A 16,216-nucleotide genomic window follows, 5' to 3' on the forward strand; every position below is an offset into this window, starting at 1 on the left:
ATTCTTTAGCTCACTCAGCCACCCCAGTTCAGACATGGCCATATGCAAATCATTCTGACCCTGTGCCTCATGGGAACAGTCCAGCCCGAACTGCCAAGCCATGTCTTTCCTGGACCGGAAACAAGCATCCTGGGACTGGTTTCGGATTCATAATCCTCATCAGCCAGGCTATCTTGAATCCAGTGGCCAAGTGAGCAAGGGACTCATGTCTGAGCTTACCCTGCCAATTTAGGGCAAACAAAACGATACAAAACGGGATGATGGATGTTTAGGGGAGAAGCACATGCACTAAGGCCAACAAAAAGAAGGTCAGAAAAAGAAGAGGAGGAAGGCACAATATTTGGGGTAACTACAATAAAGCCATTTCCAACAGGATCCCTCTATGGTTCAAAGTAGTGTTGAGGGCGGCTAGAAGCTGCAGTGGCCAGATTGCTGGGTTCACTGAATGAGTAGGTTGGAGGTGCCCCCACTGGTGTGAACTGGTATGAGACGCTGGGGGAGCGTGGCAGGCTCAGGACCTGGGGGCCGAGCCTGTTGATGAGACACTGCCTGCTCGCTGCCATGCTGGTTGGCGTCCAAGGCAGGACGAGGCCAGGCAGCAAAGGGTGGTAAAGATGGCCGCCGGGGGTGTTGGGTTCATGATGATGATGCTTTGGGTGGCACCAAGGTTGGAGCAGCATAGGTACTCATAGGTAAACAAGATAAATATTTCAGGAGCACAGGAGTGCCAACATCTCTGATGGTGATGGTGTAGAGTGGGCCCTGTGCATTAAAAGGAAATCATGGTGTACAGAGCTCAAGGAGTCCCGCACCAGAAGGATAGCAGCAGTCACCGGCAGTGCCCCCAATATACAGGTACTTCAGTGTGGTAAATTACATGCTGGCTTTTCCAGTGGAGTTCAGGAGAGCTGCTCAGCTGGCTGATCTGTACTCTTATTGGGGGGGGAACAGGCCAGAAACAGTGGAGGAGTGTCAGTGGGGGCAGAGTGCTGCCACTCCATGCCAAGCGGATGCTCACAATGGATGAGTGGGTGCAGTGGGGACAGCCATCCTCATCACCAAATGTGGTTACTGTGCGACTGGGGCATTACTTTTACCACCTAGTTCGTGACTGCATGCAGGCCAGGTTGGCCCCTTTTATTACTTTGTCCCTGACCTCCAACATGAGGTCAGGGTGTGTGTGTCATCAGGTGTGACCCTACACCACACTACAGATATCTCACAAGCTTAACACATATGTCTACCCAATTATTCTTTTAACTTCCTCACTGTCAAGCAGTTTTCTCCCTTTTCTGAGCCTGACACCATGTCAAACGTTTGTACTCAGCTTGTGAAAACATTGCAGGGGCACTAGCCTCAGAGCTTGTGGCTCATGCCTGTGACCAAACTGTACATTTCAAGGCCGAAAATGATACTCTTTTTTGATTTATAAATTTAAATAGGGCACTGGTGTGGAAACTTCAAAGCCAGCGCAAGCGATTCACTATTCATTTCAGTTTGTATTTCCACATGCGGTTCCAGAAATATAAAAGAAAATCTGTTTGGAGAAATTGATAAGGATTTGAAATAAATAGAAGTAAGAGGTAGCAACCAATAAAAAGTGGCACTGATACTAGGTTGAGTGTTTTGAGCTGGAACGTGGCAGGTCTACGCACAAGACTTGACAATGTAGACTGGGTAAATATGATTAGGACATATGACATTGTCATGTTCCAGGAAACATGGGCCACAGAAGAATTATACATTGAAGGGTTCCATTGCTTTAGTGTGTTTGCCCTAGTACCTAGGATGGGGAGACCCTCGGGTGGATTGTTCTTGGGGCAGCTGGCGGTAGTTTTAAAGTAATTCCATCTGATAGTTTAGACTATCAAGTATTATTGTTTAAAAGAGGGATTCATTTCCATCTGATACATTTTTATAATAATGATTTTCAGTCAGTACCAAATAAGAGCTTAATAAAGCTCTTTGATTTTATATCGGATTTAGACAATCAGTCCACCAATGGGGATACATTGGGTATTATACTGGGGGGGGGGGGGGGGGGGGGGGGGGGGATTAATGCCAAACTACTGGACACACATTTTGAAAAAATGGCCTAGCATAATAAATCGATAAGCAGAGGCAGAGAACTGAATAGGTTCATAAGATCACATCATTTGTCTAATGTTATGGACCTGGTTACGGGAACAACGATAAATAACCATCCAACCTACAGGGGAAGGGGTTGTAGCTCAATCATAGATTTTATCTTTGTATGTCCCCTGATAGAAAAGCAGCTGACGTCTGCCGAAGTGGTGCTTACTGATTTTAGTGATCACAACCCAATTAAGATAGCAGTATACACCGCCCAAAGGCTGACTTTTCAGACTGAAGGTGGGGCCACAAATTTAACAGTGTCAACAGACAACTTAAGACTATGTTGGAGAGGGGTCGATACCTTTGAAATATTCAGGAAATTGGCAGGGAACAATATGTCCCTAATTGAGTCCTGCCTTTCATTAGATCGATCACTGGGACAGATAATTGGGGATTTTGGGAAGATCTGTCAAACGGTCAAAATCCTCCTTTCCAAACCCTTCCAAAAGTAGCACCTAACCCCAGATGGTTTAACCAGGATTGCTCTCATGCAAACAGGAATCTACGCAGGGCCCTCTCAGCCACCTCAAGGTGCATAACAGAAGTTAAACTGGCCAGAAAAAATTACACAAAGGCAATTAAAGATAGGAAGAAGGACCTCTTGATTGACCGCTGGGACAAGCTGTCTGAGGCTGCTGGCCAGAATAAGAGTAACATTTTTTGGGCAGCTGTTAGGGACGTCCACTCTATGGGCCAGCTTGTGACATCCATTAGCTGTAATATAGCCAGTGAGGTATGGGTGGAACATTTCTCGGGTATTTATACCCTCCCACCCCTATGCAAAACAACTTTTACCTCAGGCAGCCCGGTCCCCATTGATAAAAGTATTGTAGAAGTCATGGAAGCTACTAACCAGAGTTTAGCTAATAAGGTACCGGGCCCAGATGGGCTCCCCATCGATTTCATTAAGTGGAACCCGGCTTTTTGGGCCCCTTTACTTTTGAACGTTTTTAACAATCTAACTATGACTAAAATACCTGAGACCTGGGCAAGAAGCATTATAGTCCCGATTTTCAAGAAGGGAGATAGATCCCATCCTTGTAACTATAGACCCATTTCCCTCATAGATAACACCCTTAAAATTCTAGGAAGAGTTTTATATAATAAACTTGTGGGATGGACAGAAGAAAATGCTATTTTGGACCCATGTCAGCTGTAGTTCAGTATATTTTCAATCTTGGGAAAATATACTATCGCAAGGAGAACTCCAGTCTACATGGCCTTTATGGATTTGTCCACAGCCTTTGATCTAGTTAATAGGTGAAGTCTGTGGGCCATCATTTTGGCAAGTGGGCTGGATGAAACATTAGTAAATTTCCTAGCGTACTTACTCAGAGACCTCCAGGCTCAAGTGTGGATAGGGATGGGTGGAGAGGTTTCGCGGACCATTGACATAGGCAGCGGTGTCAGACAAGGATGCTTTCATTATATATATATATCAATGGGCTAAATGCCTCTCTGAAAACGGCTATTAAAGATTTTCCATATGTTAATACAGTGCCCATCCCAGTACTTCTCTACGCAGACAATGTGGTTCTCATAGGCCGTACCCCAAACTCTTTGTGTCTTCTTGTCCAAAATTTTAATAATTATATGAAAGAGCTAGACCTCAGAGTACATTTTAAAAAATCCTTCCTTATGAGCAGCGGCCCCGGTAAGCATGAATTAGGAAGGATCACAATAGATGGTCAAAAACTGACCTTGGTGAAATCATTTGTTTACTTAGGGTTGGCCTTTGCTGCGAACGGCTCCTGGAGTGAGCACTTAGCCCACGCTAGGAGCAAGTTCTCAAAGGCAACCAACTCAATTCTAAGCTTACACCACCCTTAGACCACAGGTGCTCTTTTAGCAGTACAAAAAATATATAAACTACAATGTGCCCTGGTGTCAACATATGGTGCAGAAATTTGGGGAACTGTTAATTGTTCAGCAATTCAATCCCTAATCTCAACCCCTCAATACATATGTCACAAGGAGCTCAATATTAATTTTATAACTGATTTTATTCGAGCACGGCCAGCACTTATGTGGGCATCAGTGTGGAAAAATGTAGCAGCACTTCTGACACAAGGATAATTAAGGATTGCCTACAGTGCGGCAAAGGCCTAGAAATCCCATGGCTAAGCGGTGTTCTTGCAAGTTTGCATAGTATAAACAAAGAAAGTCTTTTCCTGGACCCCATATCAGCCGAATCAGTCCCTAAAAAATAACTTCGGAATGCCCTGTATTCACTATACAATAACGAGCGGCAGGTGGTGGAGTCCAGGAAAACTCTTGTGCGAAACTATATGACCATAGAACAGTATTGCTACCCGCTTGGCATGCACTCTACCAATGAGCTGCTGGGAAAGAAGCATCTAGTTACGTCTAAGAGCAGGTACAATTCGATTTGCACTCTGTTTCCCGCTGGGCTATAGTAACAATTTTAAACAAACTTTGTACCCTTGTGACGATAGGAGCGAGCAACCAACTATGCATTTTATATTTTTCTGTAAATACTATCTTTAATATTGTAAACAGCTGCTTTACCCATATTTTAATAAGCAAAGACCAATTACTCAGGAGGCAGCATATTGCCGTATGCTAGACTTAGACAATGTTGAATTGATTTTCCGCACTGGCACTTTTCTTAAAACTGCAATAAGGGCGAGCAGGTCTATGATGGATTCTTGATATTTATGTAATTCGCAAACTGTTTTAACCAATTAGTTGTACATATTAATATGATGATCATTCTTGCACCAGTGACTTAGGGTTTATGTATATGAAAATGTTACTATCTCTTTTTAAATCATTATGATGCATTTATATTCGTGTATTAGCTATTTTTGATATACTTACATGGACTTTTTCTTTTCTATCTTTTGTATCATTGTGATGTATTTATACTCTGTGCTTTTCTGGTTACTACTGTACCCGAATAAAGTTGAACTGAACTGAACAGAAGTAAGTATCCAACTAATAGTATAAAGCATATAATGCACCTTTAAAACATTCAGAAACTTTAAAGTGAACTAAATAAGGATATCAGACCATTATTAACTAACAAAGTTAATGGAAATGTTTTTTTCTAAAGTTTGTGTACATTCAATAAACGAGAAGAGTGGAACATTATGTGATAAAATATATCAAATTGCTTCTGTTCTCATGGTTGCTAGGTTTTGCAGCTCAGGAATGCAGCTTTTCTTTTATGTGGGATTTTCAGCAATAATTTTGAGCATTTATGCAAAATAGGAAATATTTGGAGGATTAGAACGGGGCCTTTAAGGAAACAAAATTCTAAAACGAACACTGCGACTCTAAGTAATCCATCATTCATTGTAATTATGAAAAACACTGGGAAGCCACAGTGAAGCACAACCGGTTCAGTGATGAGGCATTAGGCAGCACACAAAAGGTTGAATAATGACATTGATTATCGTTGTGTTGTATGCACACTATGCACCAAAGACTAAGTTCATCTGAAAGAATGTCATTTGCATTGTCATGATGTATAATGCCATTTGAATATAGGTCCAGGTATTGGGGTAGCAGCAAGCACACGTTTATTTTAAATCAAAATGGGGAAAACTTTTTACTAACAGCATTTGCATGCATAAACATTTACACACGTATAACGAGTAGGTGCCCAGCAAAACTGGAAAACAATATACAAAAGGGAGTGCTTAGGAAGTCCAATGTTTTTACTGAAGGTTTACTTTCTCTAAACCCAGATGAAGTCCCTTGTCAGGACAAAATGCATTTGCTGGGCTGCAATTTGATGTTGTGAAGAATAAAGAAAATCTTTTTGGGAATATGTTTATGTTTATGTTTTTGAGATTTTTATTGCGCACAACTACCCGAGGGTGTCTCGGCGCATATCGAACTGCCTGTGACGGATAGCTACCGGATGACTCATTGATTGAATAACCAGGTTTTCAAGAGTTTATGGAAGATGGTAAGGGTGGGACTGGTTTTGATGGGCAAAGGAAGAGAGTTCCACATCCTGGGGGTGGCTACTAAGAAACGTCTGTCTCTCTTCTGGGTCGTGGGACAGAAAGGAGGTGGGTACCAGCCGAGCAAAGAGATCTTTGCGGAGCATAGATCCGAAAAGCCTCTTTGAGGAACCTGGGTCCAGAGTCATGGATGGCCTTGTAGGCAATGCAAAGTGCCTTAAACTTTATACGACTCTTGACTCTTAGCCAATGCAGATGACGTATGGCCAGAGAGGTGGTGCGGCGGCTAGGGATGCCAAGCAGAATTCTGGCGGCTGCATTTTGCACCGATTGTAATTTGGATAAGATCTGTTCTTGTGTGCCAAAAAAGAGGGCGTTGCCATAATCCATTTTAGAGAAAACGAGAGTGGTGATCAAGGTTTTCCCTGCCCCTGGAGGGAGATATGGCAACAGCTTTTTGATCTTCCTTAGCATAAAGAAAGACGATGAGACCACCGCATTCACGTGGTGTTTGAACAGCAGCTTCTCATCGAACATAACACCAAGGTTTCTGACCTTGGCAACCCGAGTGGGGGCTGATCCCATTTCACTGGGCCACCAGATGGAGGACCATTCCGGAGCCAGGTTGCCAAAGGTCATGACCTCGGTTTTGTCCGAATTTAACTTCAAGCAATTGCTTGACATCCATGAGCTAATGGTCCTCATCCCTTCCTGAAATCTTGCGGCCACAGCTGGTCCATCTTTGTGTATCGCCAACACCAGTTGGGTGTCATCCGCATAGGTGGTTAAACAGAGACTTTGTGCTTTAATGACTCTCGCCAAATCCGCACAAACCTTGAACACAAACCTTTGAGCCAGGTAAACTCGAGAACCACAGCGCCAATCCACACACCCGATACATCGTTGAAAATGTCATGGTGTGCAGATGGACATAGGCTAAATAAAATAAAAATTAAATGTAAATTTAAAAATGTAACTTAAAAAAAAAGTAGTCCCCTGGAAGTAGCGCCGGCCGCGACGTAGCACTGGCTGCGACGTAGCGCTGACCGCGACGTGCGTGATGACGAGGAGGAGCGGCGGACATGAGCACGTGGAGGAGCGGCGGACAGGCGGGGAGGAGCTGAGAGGTGTGGCGGACAGGCGGGGAGGAGCGGTGACGAGCGGCGAGGAGCGGCGGTGAAGTCAGGAGCGCGGGGAGGAGCAGCGGCTCAGGTAAAGCAAAGGGACACGTAAAATGTCGGAGCGGGAGGGGGCCGGGACGGGAGGTGGCTCTGGGACACGGACAATGTCGGGGCAGGCGGGGGCCGGTGCGGGCGGGGGCCGTGGCGGGCGGTGGGCCCTGAAGCCTCATTGCCCCCGGACAACATCGGGGCGGGCTGTTAGTATTGAATTATGTGGGGCTTAGCGAGGAGCCCTGCGGCACCCCGCACGGAAGGGTGAAGATGGGCGAGTAAAAAGTGCCCATATCAAATCATGGCTCCTGCATTATATTGGAAATATAAGAAGAATTCATATGTTTGAATATTCTGGATTAAGATGTGATTAAGTGAACTGTCACTAAAAACATTGGACTTCCTAAGCACTTCCTTTTGTATATTGTTTTTCACTTTGGTTTATGGTTTTGAAGCAGTAGGATCATTAGAAGGTTGAGTGCTACTGCATACATATTAACAATACAAAACGCCTGTGTGGTCAGTTAGTGCCAATACTGCTAGTTTTTAGGAATTGCTTATTAAAACTGCCTTTGCACATGCTAAGGTTCTTTTCTTCACCTGGAAAATAGGTATTTGTGGAAGAAGCATTTCTTCTGGACCCCAAAAATGTTTGGTGTGTTCCATCCTGGTACCACCTAATGTCTACTCCTGCACATGCACTGAATATCGACGAATAGAAATATGGCTTGTGAATGTCCACAAACTCAAATACGTTTAGGAGTTCACCAAATTAGCAAGGCTCTCCAGCATTATAAGTCCTACTCCTTGCTATAAGAAGTAGATTTAGGTTAAGGTTAAGATGCAAGGTTACACCAAACCTATGTTAAACTTTGCATCAGTAAATTGACATGTGACTGATATTCCACATTTAGCGTGTTACAAAAATGAACGTGTACATTTTGTCATTTACACAACTATGGTGAACATGGGAGCCAACATGTCTTTGTAAACGACACAAGAGATGGGAGAGTTTTTTGGTGCAAGAATATTTGACAGTATGATGGAGGCAGATTTAGTGCCTGATGTAGAGTTTGACTGATGCATTAAAGGCTGTCATAAATGGTCTGTTTAGCTGTTCACTGCTTTGGAGGTCCGTATGTCAGATTTAGAGTGTGGGGAGTTGATGTACGAAGCTCCGGCAATCATCTGCTGCCTCTACCACATTTTCATTCATCTGTCATATTGCCCAAAACATGACAGACGGAGTGACGGAAAAACACTACTCCATCTGCTGTATTTAGTGTATACGTTTAATTGATCTATCAACAACCTACCACTACCTGGCCTGGACCACTCTGGTATCTGAAACAAACAAATGGCCAGATACGATCTTACAGAATTACTATACTGCACCTAGACAATCAATTCTAAGTACATATGATTTATTTCACTTTAATTTCAAGCGTTTTTCACAATTTTTAAAAGAAAACATTTAATCATGGCATAGAGAAACACTACATTTTCAGTATAACCTAAATACATAGAAAACATGAATTACCAACAAATCACAGAAACATGGAAAAGCGAAAAAACTTGAATATCAAAAATATGTACAACATGATCACCATTCATATTCTCATTGTATGAAGCACACAGAGCAGGCTGACTTTATACAATTCAAAAGGTCCTGCAGTATGCTATGCTGAAGAAAAGAACATCATCTCATGGGTCCTATCACTAATGGAGGTTAATTTCTTTGACCAGTTCCCATATGTGGCCCAACAAGCTAGTTAGCTTCAGCCAAAATGCCAATGCGTTTCAAACCCTGCTATGTTCTAGGGTTCTCCTCAGGCGTAGACTGAAGGTGTCTTAACTGGTTTAAAGAGAGGCTACCATGTGTTGCTTTAAAATTCATGGGTCAGCCAGTCTTTGGCGTTAATCAGGCTTCAGTCAAAGGTTTTGTGCCATATCTGCTAGCTTATATACCAACGTTGTCACCGTAATGCTGTGAAGGTTCAGTGATCCTTATCCTCGTATATTCTCACTGTGCTCCGATCTTGACAGCAGCTTCAGTTAGTCAGCGTGTCTTCGGCAAAGTTGACTTTGCCGTTTAGCCATGCAATATTCATTAAAGGCAGTTAACTTCCTTTGCAATCCAATCTCCTTTTGGTCGAAGATTACCAAATTATCGGCGTGCAACAGGAATGAAAGATGTTTCCCATTCATTTTGGGGCTGGCACTTCAATTCACTTTCAAGATGGCTGGGAGATCAGCCAGGTATATTGCAAACAGTACGGGGGCTAATACACATCCCTGCCTTAGACCATTTTTAATCAATATTTTAGGTGTCAAGGCCCCGTCTGTATCTTTGATGACTTGCACCCAGTTATATTTGTGTAGCTCCTGGATGATTATCAAGAGCCCCTATGGGATGTTGTATTTTATTAGGGGCTCCCAAAGACATCTCCTATTCACTAGGTCAAATGCCGCGCGGACGTCAAAGAAGCAGCAGCATAGCTTCCCCTGCTTTTCCATAGAAAACATTTTTCAGGGACGTTATAGTTAGACTGACATTTTCACTCGTACAAAATCAGAGAAATTTGGGCATTATAGTTAGCTGAGCTAACTATAACTCGTACCCCCGCAATGCACTGCTGATGAAGGCACATATTACATCACTCATGACATGGTCAGTGACATCACTGATGATATCACTGATGGCATCTCAAATGGCATCATTGATGACATCATCCAGTGAGTTAGTGTTCCTAAAAAGTTTAAGAATGTTATATGTATACACCCCAAGGTTTATTGAAGAATGAGTGGGTGTATGACTGTCTGAATGGATGATTTAGTGGGTGTGGGACTGACTGTAAGTGATTAAACGTGTGTTAGTGAATGCATGGCTGAATGACTAATCTCTGTGACTGTCTGCATCAGTCTGTCAATTGATGTGTAAGTGGCTGCATGGGTTTGGCGAGTAGCTACATGAGTGTCTATATGGGTTAATGATTGGTTGTCTGATTACCTGTATGGGTGCCTGAGTGTCTGTGTGAGTGTGGGGGTGTGACTCCCTGCCAGATGTGTGAGTAGGGGATTTAGTGGGTGTATGGGCTCGTGAGTGCATCTGCGAGGGGCTGCATGGGTGAGTGAGTGTGCGTATGGCTATGTTGGTGAGTGAATGGGTATAAGGGGTATATGTGTGAGTAACTACATATGTGACAGGTAGTATATGTGAGTGTTGTAGTATATAAGTGACTAGATATGAGAGTGAGTGATTGTGAGTGTGGCTGTATGGATGAGTGTGTGCTTTTGTCAGTGACTGTATAAGAGAGCATGTATGTGTTAGATTCTGTATGAATAAGTGAGGTGGTGTCTATAACTGTATAGGTAAGTAAATGGCAGTGTGGTTCAGTCTTTGGGTGACTGACTAAGTGTGTGAGTATCTCTGTGGGTGACTGGCAGTATGTGAGTGTCTGTATGGGTGCATGAGTGCAACTATCAGTGGCTGTATTGATTTTTTTCCCCATTCACCTCAGAAAAAGAGAAAAATTTCCACTTTTACTGCCCTTATCGTTTATGAGGGTTACCAACTGTCAACGGGCATACTCCAATAAACACAATTTTTCTGCAGCTTTTTCTCACACCCGGTATTATACTGGCACTGCTTTACTTTTCAAGAAGACCATGGAGGCCCTGAAGCAGAGCTGGAGTGTTAGCCGGTGTAAACATTGGACGTGAGCTAATACTAACATCATAAATATAACCTCAACCGTTACTTCATAGACTTGCCAGCCAAGCAGTTAATGGTTTCCAAAAAGCTTTCTTTTTGGACATCTTCCCTGAAAGATCCATTCTAGACATATGTATTAGGGATTCCAACCAATCCGAGTGCTATGGGGTTATGTTGCTTACCCATTTACGACAAATGTCCCTTCTGACCAGTAATACAGCGTAAAACAACAAATCTCTAGGGATTCCTGTTAGCTTATTGTCCACCCCAAAGAAAACTAGAGAAAGGCTTATCTTTATAGCCGACCCAAAATACCTGTCACAGTTGTTTCTACTTTGCTCCAGAACTCTGGACATAGGAAGAACATGTGGACATCTGTTAGCTTTTCCAACCCACATTTTGCACAGCTGGTTCGGCTACCTTTCCCCATCTTAGATAGTTTCTCAGGTGATATGTAAGCCCTATGAAGTGAGAAAAGGTGGTTCCTTCTTAAGAAAGTGGGTTTAACTGTATTGTAAAGAGTGCGCATAGATACTTGCCAGATATTCTGCAACTGGTCACCAGGTAAGTACTTTCTCCACAGATCCTTCGACAAAGTGAATTCTCCTTCAATACTGTCTTGAAGGTGCCAATACCAAAGCGATACTTCTTCACTTCCCGGTAGCTTGCTTATCAATTGGTCTTCCAAGATGTTGCTATTTCCCAATGATGATGCCTTGTGCCCAACTTTTAAATTGAAGGTACTTACATTTTCAGAGGGAGCCCATCATCAAACCGTTAAGATCGTACCAGAGTAACAAATGTCCATCTCTAGACAGATCTCCACAGATGTTTAGATTGGCTTCTCTGATTGGTAATGCCAATTTATCGTTAAGACACTCGACACATTGATGCCATAGAGTGCAGTACCTTCAATTTAACCTTTTTGAAGAATTTAGGATCTCCAAATTTAAAAAGAAAGCCATTGTGTTTTATTTTTTGCTCTTTTAGCATGGCTGAGAACATTGAGCCTATTATGGATCATCAGGGGTCTTCATAAGCACTCTAGAGTTTTTTAATTGGAAGGCCCACGCATACGCTGAATGTCGGGTAAAGATAGACCCTCCTTCTCCCTTCTTTTACATAGCTTCTTCCAAGTAATCCTAATCCCTTTGTTAGCCCAAATAAAAGAAATGATTGCTTGCTGGATAATGTGAATGGTATCTTTATTAAAACGTAACGGTAGTGAATTAAATATAAAAGTAATTTTTGGCAGAATACTCATTTTTACCAGGCTGACTCTCCCTAGAATAGTTAATGGGAGATGCATCTAATTTTTCATTAATTGAGCTATCTCTTTGAACACTCGTTTAAATTTGTTTCAGCAATTTGATTAATGTCCTGGATTATCCTAAGACCAAGATATCGTATCTCCTTCTTAACTAATGGAATGCAACTGACTTGGTTCCATATCATAGCTTCGGTCTTGAGTTTGTTTAAAGAATATCCCGATATTCTTCCAAATTCTGTCGCTAGATGAAAAATAATGGGTAAAGCAGCATCTAGACCGGAAGAATATACCATGAGGTCATCCGCATATAATGCAACTTTTTTAACCCAGTTACCCGGACAAAATAGTGGAATGTCAATTGAATGTCTAATTCTGAAGGCCAAGGGTTCCATATATAAATTAAACAGAAGAGGGGAAAGGGGGCAACCCTGTCTTGTGCCTCTAAGGATCCTGAAGGAAGAAGATAATCTGCCATAGAGCAATACTCTTGCAACTGGATCTTTGTATATAAGCCTTATAGCCTGTCAAAAGTTATCACCCAAATTATAGGTTTTTAATACAGAGAACAGGTAGGACCATCAGACCTTTTCAATTGCCTTGAAATCATCCATTGTTGTTATAGCTAACAGTGTACTGGAACAGGTTGCAAAATCTATAGCCCCGACAAGCTCATAGGAGAGCTCATGTAGGTATCTCCCTTTTATGAAACCCCTCTGGTCTTCATGTACTATATACCCCGCAAGTTTATCTAACCTGTCAGATAGAATTATACTAAAAAGTTTATAATTTGTGTTTAAAAGTGATATTGGTCTATAAGATTCACAGGATACAGGATTTTTACCTGGTTTTAACATAATGGTAATTGTTTCCTCGTTCCAAGATTTTGGTAATTGTATTCCCTGATCTAATATCTCATTTATCACTGATGTTAAGAGTAGGGATATCTCATCAACTAAGATCTTGTACATCTCTGTTGGGATGCCATCTGGCCATGCCGCTCTTCCCCCTTTACTGGATTGAATTACTTTAATTACTTCCTCCTTACTAACTACTTGATTTAGAATATTCTGTTGACTATTATCTATAGGCCCAGAGGCGTCAACTGGGGAACATGGCGGGTGCGTAGTGCATAGGTCACAAGCTCCTGAAGCTCCCGGTCGAGTCGAGCCATGCATCATGCCTAGATTTGTTTAACTCTTCATAATCGTTTTTTATTTTTTCTCCGAGTAGTAAACTGTACCTGTGCCTCTATGTGCCTTGATTTGGGATTTGGTCTGTGCCCTCCGAACTACATATTGTCTGGTGCCTCCCGAGAACCGGACAGCGGTCTGCACTGTGTCTCGGCCGCCCTGGAGTTCATGAAGAGTCTCAGGGCAGCAGCGTGAGGCTATCCCCGGACAAGCAGTGGCAGTGTCAGCACATACTCTGTAGCTGCACGCCTGGGCTGCTTGGAAGTTGGACTTTCCTCGAGGCAACCGGCCGCCATTGCTGATATCGAGGTGGGAAAGCAACAGGACACTAAAGGTAGGAGTTCTTCTGCTGAGAGCCTGTTTTGTGGTTCTGGTGGTTTCGGTGACTATGTTGAGGACCCCTTGATGGAAGGGGGTAGGGAGGAGCAAAGTAGTCAAAGCAAGTTTACTGAGCAAAAAGGGGGACAACTCTTAGGGTACGATTCAGCCTCCCCAGGTCTCACTACTGTTACCTCTGAGTGCCCACAAAGGGTGTCACCTAAGTCACCCAAATGTATTTCGAAATTGGATGGCAATAAAAGGGGCGAAAACAAAAAAGGGAGGCGATTATATAGAGCCTAAAATTAAGATCACCCATTACGCTCCTTATTTAAAGTCCAGCCTTCAGTACTTGCTTTAAAAAGACCCCCGCAACTTGCATTAGTAGACTCAAACTTTAGTTTTAGTGTATCTGCAGTGACCAAGGCTAATATGGCTACCAATTCTACCATTGCTATTCAAAATGAGATGGAGAGTGGTATCATTTCAAGGCAGGAGAGCAACAAAAGCAATGCGGTGAGAAAGGGTCTTGTAAATTCTGTTATACCTGGGCCCCCTGATGAAGTATTATACCAAGGGGTAAATAATGCTACTGCCACCCTAGATACAGGCCGCATGGGCCATGTCATTTCTAGCGACCACGTTGAAAATAGGCCAGACACCAGTATCTTGAGCATTGCAAGCCCAGACATAAATGCAACAATCAGAATAGCACCTAGTAGTAAAGACCTAGATACTCAGCTGCACGCATCTCTGGTCAACTCGATAGAGACAATGATGGGGAGCCTATAGGCAGAAATAAGGAACGGGTTCGCGAAATCGGAAGCAAACCAGCGTGAAATTCACACATTTTGTGAGACCCTGGAAAAGTCACAGTGGAAGAACTAAAAAAAGACCTTTTCAACAATAAAATGGAACTTCAAGCACTGCATAAAGAGGAACAGGGGCTCCTGGAAAAGGTTGAGCAGTTGGAGAATAACTCCAGAAAAAAATAATCTAAGGATACTTAACATTCCAGAAGGAAAAGAGAGGGAGGTTCTAAAAACATATGTAATAGCTCTCATAAAAGCAGCAGTTCAAGTGGAGGAGAGCGAGATGGAGATTGCCAAAGACATTCAAAGAACATAGGGACCCTTTTAAAAGAGCTCTGGGAAGATCAAAGGCGGGGAAGATCCTAATTAATTTCAATATGTATGCTCTTAAAGAAAAAATATTGATAGCTGCATTAAAACTTAAAGCCCTAAAGGGTCCTGACTTTTCTTCTGAAATACGTTAAGATCTATCATGAGCCACCCTAGATAGACAGTGGGAACTTGGGAGGGGCATGAATGATTTCAAGAAAGTGGGGTCAACAGTACAGCTCAATGTTCCCAGCCTCCCAACGAGTTATGTTTAATAACAAAATGCATATGGTTAGGAGCATAAGAGAGGCAGATGACTTACTAGAAAGCATTAAGGGGGGAAGTGGAGATGGAGGGAACAGAGGAGGAGCTATTTTAAAAAATATATATATAATAATAATATGATGAGTTCTTAGGTTCTTAGGTACCTATATTGAATTTGTACTATAGGCACACATAAAGGACGAGATTTTCTTTCTTTTTTATACTAAGAGTTAGGCACTTTCTTACACTTTATTAAACATATCAAGATTTATTGAGACTTGGCGAGACGGTGGGTCCAATGGAGCAAAAGTCTAACTTGGACTAACACCATGTCCAAGAGGAAGAAGCAGGGGTGGGTTCTCCAGGGTAGTGTGGGGGAGGGAAGGGTGTCACGGGGTGGGGAGCATGTGGAAAAAAATAGAAAGTCCTTTCAGTATTAGTCCTTAGATTTAGAATTACAATAGCAAAGATATGTCCATACAGATATTAACCTGGAATATTAATGGTTACGAGTGAAGGGTCGAAGGGCCAGGTTACTTCACTACCTAAAAGACTCCCCCACGCAAATATTGATCATACAAGAAACACACCTATTGAAAAAGGAATGTCTAGATATCTTTGAAAAATTAAGACAGGTACAACAAGTTTTCTGTACAGATCAGAGTGGGAATACCAGGGGGGTGGCCATAATAGTAAAAAAACAGACAAAAGTTTGGGTAACACGTACAATAACAGACAAAGGGGGCAGATGGATTATTGCAGAAGCCAAAATTGATGATAGATCATTGACGCTAGTAGGCTATTACGGCCCGTATCATGATGACGGTGAACCATTGACAAACCTATCCTCTAATCTCTTGGATTCCACCGGTCCGATAATTATGGGAGGTGATTTTAATGTAGTATAAGATTTAAAATTGGATAAATCAAGTAAAACTAGAACCATACAAACCCCAAATTCACGTGTACTTTTAAAAAACTTGATGACTCAACATACACTATGTGATCTTTGGAGAGAAAGAGTAGGGACCTTACAGGGAATATCGTTCCATAATAAAAAAATATGGCAGTTGGTCAAGAATTGACAATTTCCTT

The sequence above is a fragment of the Lissotriton vulgaris genome, chromosome 2_1 (genome assembly GCF_964263255.1).
Source record: "Lissotriton vulgaris chromosome 2_1, aLisVul1.2, whole genome shotgun sequence".
NCBI lineage: Eukaryota > Metazoa > Chordata > Amphibia > Caudata > Salamandridae > Lissotriton > Lissotriton vulgaris.